Raw genomic sequence first — 10,000 nt, 5'->3', positions numbered from 1 at the left:
TTTCAGGTGTCGGAGGTGGGTCTGGACGAATACCACCCCATTTCTGGGGTTTCACAACCGCCCGGCTTCTCCGACATATGTTGGAAAGGAGTAGCGATCGAGCGACGGGGGCTGTCGGTAGGCGGCCGCGGGTTGCATGTGTGCCCGGGACAGCACCCCCATCCAACTAAGGGGTGTCCCCCGGGGGCCAGGGGGACCTCGTCCAGGTCGGCCGGGCGCTTCCAGACGCCTACCGACACCGGTCAGGTCGGCGAGGCTCCCGGCGGCCCCGAGCGGGACCACAGGTTGCGGAAGGCGTCCAAGTGAGCGGCGGCGAGAGGCGGAGGCCCCCGGGGTCGACTCCGCGGCCCCGGGTCGGTGTGCGGGCCTCCAGAGCTCGATAAAGTAGTGGTGTCGCTAGCGGTCGAGAAGGCACTTTTCGACGCCTACTGCCACCCCCACATGGCGGTAGGCGCAAAACTGGAAAATCGCCGACCAGAAATGTCGCTTCGTATAATCGACGTTTTTTTTGACCACCATTTTCAGGTGTCGGAGGTGGGTCTGGACGAATACCAACACCATTTCTGGGGTTTCACAACCGCCCGGCTTCTCCGACATATGTTGGAAAGGAGTAGCGATCGAGCGACGGGGGCTGTCGGTAGGCGGCCGCGGGTTGCATGTGTGCCCGGGACAGCACCCCCATCCAACTAAGGGGTGTCCCCCGGGGGCCAGGGGGACCTCGTCCAGGTCGGCCGGGCGCTTCCAGACGCCTACCGACACCGGTCAGGTCGGCGAGGCTCCCGGCGGCCCGAGCGGGACCACAGGTTGCGGAAGGCGTCCAAGTGAGCGGCGGCGAGAGGCGGAGGCCCCCGGGGTCGACTCCGCGGCCCCCGGGTCGGTGTGCGGGCCTCCAGAGCCTCGATAAAGTAGTGGTGTCGCTAGCGGTCGAGAAGGCACTTTTCGACGCCTACTGCCACCCCCACATGGCGGTAGGTGTAAAATCGGAATAGACCGGACCAGGAATGTCGAGGGGGAAAAAAATGACAAAGTCCTGGTGTGCCTAGCCTACGAGAAGGCACTTTGCGACGCCTACCGACATCCCCATGTGGCAGTAGGCGTAAAACTGGAAAATCGCCGACCAGAAATGTCGCTTCGTATAATCGACGTTTTTTTTGACCACCATTTTCAGGTGTCGGAGGTGGGTCTGGACAAATACCAACACCATTTCTGGGGTTTTCCAGTTTGAAAGTTTTATAAAACATGTTCGGTAGGAAGCACACTTTGGTGTGTCGGTTCGTCGGAGCAGCGACTCTTTGCCTCGTGGTGGTCCGGAACGTCTCTACGGGCTTGTCGCAAAGGCGTCAGAAAGTGGCATCTCCGCCGCCTAGGGCTGTCACCGTTATCGCTGTCGCCCCGCGCTCCAACTTGTTTTGATCCGCCGCCTTCGTTCCTGCCAACCGTGCGCCCGCTCATCGTCGTTAGGTTATAATACGTGGTACGTGTGTGTGCTTCTCCGTGGACCTAGGGCTGCTCGACGTGTCGAACGATATGTTGGAACAACTAACGGCTCCTTTTCCTGGTTCCATAGTCGTCGTGGTACCCGCGTCGTCAGCCATATCTATGTCCACCATGTTTAGACCGATAACGTTTGCTGCAAGCTTCTGCTTCCGCCTCAGCGTTCGCCGCTCTCAGCCGCCGCTGTTGTTGCTGCCGTTCTGCCATTCAACCACTACCTGCGAATCTTTCGATGATCGGCCGAACGACCCATCGCTGTGCGACCGATAAATCCTCCGGATTAGGGAGAAACGCCGCCGCTCTCTGCGCCGTCGAACGGAAAACGTACATTGTAACGAACGAACGAACGAACGAACGAATTAACGAACGAGCGAACAAACAAACAAAAATAGCCGCGGGGGATGCACTATGTAGATCCTGATCCCCTTGTAACCATACGTACGTTGTTCGATGCTCTCCCGTCCTGGAAGTCGCCGCAGCAAACAGGAGGGATGAGCAGCAGCAGGCGCCGCCGCCGTAACCGCCGCCTGCCTGCCGCCTCCTACTCCTGTCAGCGTCCGATCTCACAGCCGTGTGAACGTTCGCTGACACCCGATTTCTTTCCGTCTGGCAAAACCTTGGACGTCCCGCTCGCGGTACACGTGCTGCAGCGACTTCTCGTCCGACAACGCATAAGCGTCGACGTCTGCCGCCGCATCTTCTGATACGTGGACGGTGATAGCGCTAGTCCCTTCTTGCGCCACCTCCACCTTTGTTAGCGCCAAAGAAGATCGATCGAGCAGTCGTGGTCGCAGTCGATTAACCCGTTTTCACCGTCCGCAGTTCCCAAGCCGCCGATCAAGTCGTTGCTCTTCTTGTTCGTTCTTCCCATACCGTCGATTTGCACGGCTGCCGGATGAGCCATCCTCTGTCCGGCGAAGCGCTCACGTCAGTGATCGATACTTGCACCGACAGTCCTCCCGCTCGCGACTCGGTGCTCGAATCGGACTCGTTCGTTTTTATCTCGATGCGATTGTGAAAAGGGGGACCGGTCGTCAATGTCGTGTGTGTCGACGATGTTGTTCGCCCGGTCCGCCGCGTTGTTGTCGTTTTTTTTTTTTTTTTTTTTCCCCTAACGTTCGCCGTCGCACGGACGAAAGGGTGAGAAAAAAAAAAAGCTCGAAAAAGCCGCCCAAAAAAATCGGACCGAGGAGCCGCTGCGAGAACGCGCCATGTGCACGTTGTCTCTCCTCGGTTTTCCGAGCACGAACACGACGCCCGGTCGGTCGGTCGGTCGACGAAGGCGACGACGAAGGTGACGGGAAAATTTACGCCGCCGCTGCCCTGGTCCAGCCTCCTCCCCGATGACGGCTGTGATGTTGACGTTGACGTTGGCGACGACGACGACGACGACGGAGACGACGACGACGACGAGACGGCATCGATGGCGACCACGATGACGACGAACCTCGACGAGTTCAGTCTGCACCTTGACCTCCGATGTCCGTGTGCACTGCCGTCGTGCTGTTGTCGTTTGTCGTATGTATCGCTGTCAAGGGTGCCGTTGTCGTTGTTGTTGTCGACGTTGTTGCTTGCTCTCTCGTCTCGGTCGGTTGGTACGTTGATGACGACGACGACGACGAAGACGACGACGACGACGACGAGACGGCATCGATGGCGACCACGATGACGACGACCTCGACGATTCCAGTCTGCACCTTGACCCTCCGATGTCCGTGTGCACTGCCGTCGTGCTGTTTGTCGTTTGTCGTATGTATCGCTGTCAAGGGTGCCGTTGTCGATGTTGTTGTTGTCGACGCTGTCGTCTGTTCTCTCTTCTCGGCCGGCTGTGACGTGGACGTTGACGACGACGACGACGAGACGGAATCGATGGCGACCACGATGACGACGACCTCGGCGAGTTCAGTCTGCACCTTGACCCTCGATGTCCGTGTGCACTGCCGTCGTGCTGCTTGTCGTTTGTCGTATGTATCGCTGTCAAGGGTGCCGTTGTCGTTGTTGTTGTCGACGTTGGTCGCTTTCGTTCTTTGAGTCTCGGTCTCGGTCCAAGTCAGGGGAGAAACAAAAAAGAGGCCATCAGCGCGGCAGCGCGCTTCTACTGACGGCGAACCTCCTCGAAAAACAAATAAACACGTGCCCGTCGTTGTAGTTGTCTGTCTTATGTCGGTCGGTCGGTCGGTCGGTCTGTCGTTCTGTCGAAACAAAGTCCAAATTCCAACGATACCTGGTTGATCCTGCCAGTAGTCATATGCTTGTCTCAAAGCTTAAGCCATGCAAGTGTAAGTTCACGCCACGCATTAGAACGGGCGAAACCGCGAATGGCTCAGGAACCGGACCTAATCCTCGGGACCGTATTCCTCCTCGGAGGCGATGGATAACTGTGGCAATTCTAGAGCTAATACATGTGACACAGGCCGCGATCCGGTCGGCGCGCCGTCGTCGCACGCCTCGCGCGCTGGCACCCGCGTCGGCCGTTCCGGGTCGCGGCGCTACATATTAGACTGAGACCGATGCGCGTCATTCCGTCCTCCCGTCGTCGGCGTTCCCGCTCGCGGGTCCGTCGGTGGCGGGGCTCATAGGGCGGCGCGCTCCGCTTTGGTGACTCTGGATAACTCACTGGTCGATCGCACGAGCTTTCACGCCCGGCGACGGGTCTCTCGAGGTTCCCGCCCTATCAACTGTCGACGGTCGGTTAAGTGCCTACCGTGGTTACTACGGGTAACGGGGAATCGGGGTTCGATTCCGGAGAGGAGCATGCGAAACGGCTACCACATCCAAGGAAGGCAGCAGGCGCGCAAATTACCCACTCCCGGCACGGGGAGGTAGTGACGAAAAATAACGACGCGGGACTCTGTCGAGGCCCCGCGATCGGAATGAGTACACTTCAAATCCGTTAACGAGGACCAACCGGAGGGCAAGTCTGGTGCCAGCAGCCGCGGTAATTCCAGCTCCGGTAGCGTATATTAAAGTTGTTTGCGGTTAAAAAGCTCGTAGTCCGAACTCGGGTTCGTGGTCGCGCAAGCGGCCCCGGGGCGGCGGCGCCATCGTCCGTCGTTGACTTTGGTCGTCCGTTCGCATTCCCGGCCCTTTCGCCGGTGTCAACCGCTAGCATACCCGCCACGCGGTCCTGCCGGCGAGGTGGACGAGGAGGTCGTGATCGGGATCCGGAAAAAAAAAAACAAGTGGTCGTCGGTTCGGTTCCGGGAGTAGTCTAACGGGGGGTGGCTACGTGTGTGTGTTTGGGTGTGTTCATTCGCATCCCGCACTCTGACCCCCGCGCTTCTCTCCCTCTCCCTTTCCGCGCGTTCCTCTTTTTTTTTGAACCCCCGGTCCGCTCCGAGTCCCTGCTTCGTGTCTTGTCTGCGCGCGTGTTGCGGTCGGCGGTTTCTCCTCCAAGGGTGCTCTTAACCGAGTGTCCGCGGCGGCCGGTACGTTCACTTTGAAAAAATTAGAGTGCTCAGAGCGGGCTGTTCAAGCTTGCATACGATAAGCATGGAATGATGGAAGAGGGCCTCGTCTACGTCTGTCGGTCTCCGTCTACGGCGAGGCAATGATCGAAGGGAGCGGTCGGGGCCACTCGGATTGCGACGTTAGAGTGAATTCTTGGATCGTCGCAAAGACGAACTGCAGCGATGGCGTGTGGCAAGCACGTTTTCCTCGATCAAGAGCGAAAGTCGGAGGTTCGAAGACGATCAGATACCGTCGTAGTTCCGACCGTAAACGATGCCGACCGGCGATCCGCCGGCGTTCGCTTCCATGACCCGGCGGGTAGCCTGCGGGAAACCAGAGTTCGGTTCCGGGGGGAGTATGGTTGCAAAGCTGAAACTTAAAGGAATTGACGGAAGGGCACCACCAGGAGTGGAGCCTGCGGCTTAATTTGACTCAACACGGGAAAACTCACCCGGTCCGGACACCGGTAGGATTGACAGATCCGATAGCTCTTTCTCGATTCGGTGGGTGGTGGTGCATGGCCGTTCTTAGTTGGTGGAGCGATCCGTCTGGTTGATTCCGATAACGAACGAGACTCCGGCCTGCTAACTAGTGCGCCGATGTCAGTGATTTTTACGGCGGGCTCGGCGTCCTCCGTGGCGCTCGGGTCCGGGTCGGTTTTCTCACGCACTTCTTAGAGGGACGGGTGGCAGAAAGCCACACGAGGCGGAGCGATAACAGGTCTGTGATGCCCTTAGATGTCCGGGGCCGCACGCGCGCTACACTGGAGGTATCAGCGGGGACTTCGCCCCGGCCCGAGAGGGTTGGGAAACCTCTGAACCACCTCCCGTGATAGGGATCGGGGCCTGTAACCAACCCCGTGAACGAGGAATTCCCGGTAGGCGCGGGTCAACAGCCCGCGTCGATCACGTCCCTGCCCTTTGTACACACCGCCCGTCGCTACTACCGATCGAACGGTCCGGTGAGGTCCTCGGATCTGGCCGACGACGCCGCCGGGCAGTGCGCGACGTGTCCGTCACGACACTCGTGCATCTACGCCTCGGCGTTCGATGCCTGGAGAAGACGACCGAACCCGATCGTTTAGAGGAAGTAAAAGTCGTAACAAGGGTTTCCGTAGGTGAACCTGCGGAAGGATCATTACCGTTTTCCCGTTCGAGACTGGTTTGTTGTTTTCCGGCCTACCTCCTCTGTCTGTCGGCGTCAACGCCTCGAATGCGCGCAAACAAACCTATAAAAGGCGGAGCGAGAGATAGATTTGTGGTGACGCGGAGGTTTTTAAAGCCCCAGCTCTTCTTGCTTGCTTCCGCGTCTTACCACCTGTTTGTTTTTTCGCCCACCGCAAGTGATGGCCGCTTCTTCTTTGCCTTGTCGCCGCTTTATCGTTTTTTGTTTTTTTTGCAGCCGCTGTGCCACCGCCGCTAGCTAAAAACAAACTACTCGCGACATTGCAATGCCGTCACGCCTCCTCGCACAGACCTCCTCGCACACTACTAAATCTATATAAACAAAAACTAATATAAAAAACCCAAGTGCTGAACCCTGGACGGGGGATCACTCGGCTCGTCCGTCGATGAAGAGCGCGGCCAGCCGCGAGAACTGATGCGAATTGCAGGACTCAGTGAACATCGACACCTCGAACGCACATTGCGGCCCCGAGATCCCTTGTCTCGGGGCCACGTCCGGTCGAGAGGCGGAACGTTACATGTCTTTCTCCGTTAACGAAACGACATCTTGCCGTCCCCGTGCCCGCCCGGTCCTCGGCACGGTGGTAACCGGGACGTCGCAGGAGCGAGTGACGAGGGGGAAGAAAAATAAAAAAAGAATTGACTCCTTTCAATGTCTTTTTTTTTTTTAAAACCCTCTCCGGCCTCCTCCTTCGTCTCCCGCTGGCAGACCGCGGAGTCTTTTCCCTTTTCGACCGCGTGAAGAAACACTGTGGAGGAGGAGCAGGAGGAGTCTGTCCGAAAGCAGCCGAAGGGAGAACAAAACAAAAAAAAAAGCACCGACCTAACCGACTGCCGACGTAAGCGCCGCCTGCTCGTCTCGCTCTCTGCCTCATGAAGGTGTCTCTCAGCGACGCCTCGAGCAGCGCGACGAGCACGGCCGTCGCACCGTAAAAAGGTGGCCGCGTCGTAGGCAACGTCGGATGGGGAGGACCCACGCTTTTTTTTTAATTGTTGGCTTCTTCATTTTCGGTCGGACGGGCGCTATATCGGCCAGCCGTCGTCACACGGAGGGTACCGATCGAGATTCCTCTCCTCCAAACACCACACTCTACTAAAAACCGCCGCCCTCGGCTCGGACGAGACGACCCGCTGAACTTAAGCATATCGCTAAGCGGAGGAAAAGAAACCAACCGGGATTCCCTTAGTAACGGCGAGTGAACCGGGAGAAGCCCAACGCCGAATCCCGTCGCAAGTTAAAGGCTTCGGGACGTGTGGCGCATGGGTCGAAGGCAGCCGTTCGTTTTCGTCTCGCATAGTTCGGAGTTCCCTCGATCGGGGCCGCCCGCGGCGGGTGCCAGGCCCATTCGGTGCGGACGGCGAGCGACGGCCTTCGATCCGAGAGTCGGGTTGCTTGGGAACGCAGCCCAAATCGGGTGGTAAGCTCCATCCAAGGCTAAATACCGGGACGAGTCCGATAGTCGACAAGTACCGTGAGGGAAAGTTGAAAAGAACTTTGGAGAGAGAGTTCAAGAGAACGTGAAACCGCCCAGGGGTAAACGGGTGGGACCGCTCACCGCGATCGCGGGGGGACTCAGTCCGGTGCTGCCTAGGCTCGAGCCCAAACTCGATGTGTGTTCTTGAAAGAGAGGCCGTCGCGGCACAGGTCGTCGTTCGTCGTGTCCGCGGGGAACTCGTTCTCCGCGGGCCAGCTTTTGTGCCCGCGTCGCCGACGAAGGAGACGGGCCGCGTGGATAGCGGGAAGGGAAACGTGGTGACGACCGCGGCGTCGGTAGGTGGCTGCGTCGGTTGGCTGCGACGGAGGGGACTCGTCCTCTCGATCGCTGCTGCCGCCGGGCCCTAACCCGCCGCATCCGTCGCCGCCGCTTCTTCTTTCCTCCTGCTCCCTCCCGCGCGCGACTCCGCTGGCCACCCGTCCCCTTCTCATCGCTCGGCGTAATCATGGCGCGGGCGCTTCGGCGCGACCTCCGCGCGGCCGGCACCGGACGCACTTCCCCTCCGGTCCGTCGTCGCGACCCGTTCCCGGCGTGCAGGTCGAACACGCGGGTTTTTTTCCGTAGGCGGCAGGCGTTTCATCACCCTGAAAACCCCCGTCTTCCCACCTTGTGAAGTCCGGGGGCCACCGGCCGTCGGGCCCGCGAACGTAACTGCCCCTTTCTGCCGGGAACGGAGGAAATCTGACACGATCCGTTACACGTGGCGAGCCGGTCCGTTTTGATCCCGCCGGAAGTCGCGTGCGGGCGACGCACTCTGTGTGTCGCTCCTTAGGCGCCCCACCGTCTCGGGCGCGTGCGCGATGAGAGGCGGGATAGGACTGGCGCGGCCTCGCCGTCACGCACCTCGCCGACGTTTCGGGTTCTTGTCGGGGGCAACCCCGCCCGCGCCCCGTTTCCGTTTCCGGAGAGGTCGCTCGGCGACGCTTTTTTACTCGAGCCGCCCGCCACCCGGGTCAGCGACGTGCATCGGCAACCCACCCGACCCGTCTTGAAACACGGACCGAGGAGTCCTGGCCGTTCGCGAGTCGTAGGGGCCACCTCTGACTAACCCCGAAGGCGAAGCGAAAGCGAGAGAGCGTGTAGGAGGGCGTCGATCGGGAGAGGTGTCGTGGCAAAGTCGTCCGGGGGTCGTCGGGGGTGTCGTCGGTCCTCGTGCCGTCGTCTTCTCCTCGCCTCACCCGCCTCCGAGCCGTGCCCGATCCCGCCGGCGCGGCGTTTTCGGCCTTCCGCCGTCGCTGCTGCGGTGCCCGCAACTTTTCCCTTTTTCTCTCTTCCGAGAGAGATAGGAGAGGGAAGGCTCGTGGCTGACGTGCGGTTGTTTTTCCCTCCTCCCCGAGAGGGGACCGGCGCATCTTCCAAAAAGGGGAATTGCCGGGCGCCAGCTTCCATATCCTCCTTCCGCCCATCGGTGAGATCCCGCGGCTTGAACTAGTCCTATTTTGTCGTCGAGTTTAGGCGCTGCGCGCGGGCGCATCACCCCGGGTCGGTTTCCCCTTTTTCCGAGTACGACTCGGCCGACTCTGGCGTAGCGAGCGACCAGGGACCCGAAAGATGGCGATCCCACGCCCGGTCGGGATGAAGCCAGAGGAAACTCTGGTGGAAGTCCGAAGCGCCTCTGACGTGCAAATCGATCGTCGGAACCGGGTGTAGGGGCGAAAGACCAATCGAGCCGTCTAGTAGCTGGTTCCCTCCGAAGTTTCCCTCAGGATAGCTGGCGCTCGATCGTCGCAATTCCATCCGGTAAAGCGAACGATTGGAGGCCCCGGGGCCGTTCACGGCCTCGACCTACTCTCGAACTCGGAACGGGTGGAACGGGCCGACTCTCCCGAACGACGGAGCCGACCCATCCGGCCGCCGCCGCCAGCACGCTTCGCTGGGCGGTTGGTCACCTCGAATGCGAGTGCCAAGTGGGCCACTTTTGGTAAGCAGAACTGGCGCTGTGGGATGAACCAAACGTCCGGCTAAGGTGCCTAACGCGACGCCCATGAGATCCCCGAAAGGGTGTCGGTCGATATAGACAGCAGGACGGTGGCCACGGAAGTCGGAATCCGCTAAGGAGTGTGTAACAACTCACCTGCCGAATCGACCGGCCCCGAAATGGATGGCGCTGGAGCGACGGACCGATGCCGGACCGTCGCGGCGAGGAGCGATGAACTTTCGCGCCGAAACGATGCCGCGACGAGTAGGAGGGCGCCGCGGCGAGCACGGAAGCCTAGGGCGCGAGCCCGGGTGGAGCCGACCGCGGGTGCAGATCTCGGTGGTAGTAGCAAATATTCGAACGAGACCTTCGAAGACCGAAGTGGAGAAGGGTTCCGTGCCAACGGCGGTCGAGCACGGGTCAGTCGGTCCCTAAGACGCGGGCGAAAGTCTTCCCGA

General features: G+C 60.0%; 1 non-coding gene and 2 pseudogenes across 1 annotated transcript; all 3 read left to right on the top strand.

The window, feature by feature from the left end:
* Positions 1-3,715: 3,715 nt before the first annotated feature.
* LOC145273562 (small subunit ribosomal RNA) lies at positions 3,716-6,084 on the top strand (annotated as a pseudogene).
* A 395-nt stretch (positions 6,085-6,479) lies between these two features.
* LOC145273292 (5.8S ribosomal RNA) lies at positions 6,480-6,637 on the top strand. Its single transcript, XR_013866289.1, has one exon. It is a non-coding gene; the product is annotated as a 5.8S ribosomal RNA (ribosomal RNA).
* Positions 6,638-7,255: 618 nt separating this feature from the next.
* Positions 7,256-10,000, top strand: part of LOC145273256 (large subunit ribosomal RNA) — a 5,194-nt pseudogene continuing 2,449 nt past the window's right edge.

This window comes from Euprymna scolopes, unplaced genomic scaffold (genome assembly GCF_053919585.1).
Source record: "Euprymna scolopes isolate OS-2025 unplaced genomic scaffold, ASM5391958v1 sca1, whole genome shotgun sequence".
NCBI lineage: Eukaryota > Metazoa > Mollusca > Cephalopoda > Sepiida > Sepiolidae > Euprymna > Euprymna scolopes.
Note: the sequence above shows the minus strand (reverse complement) of the source record. Positions and strands in the feature narration are given on the sequence as shown.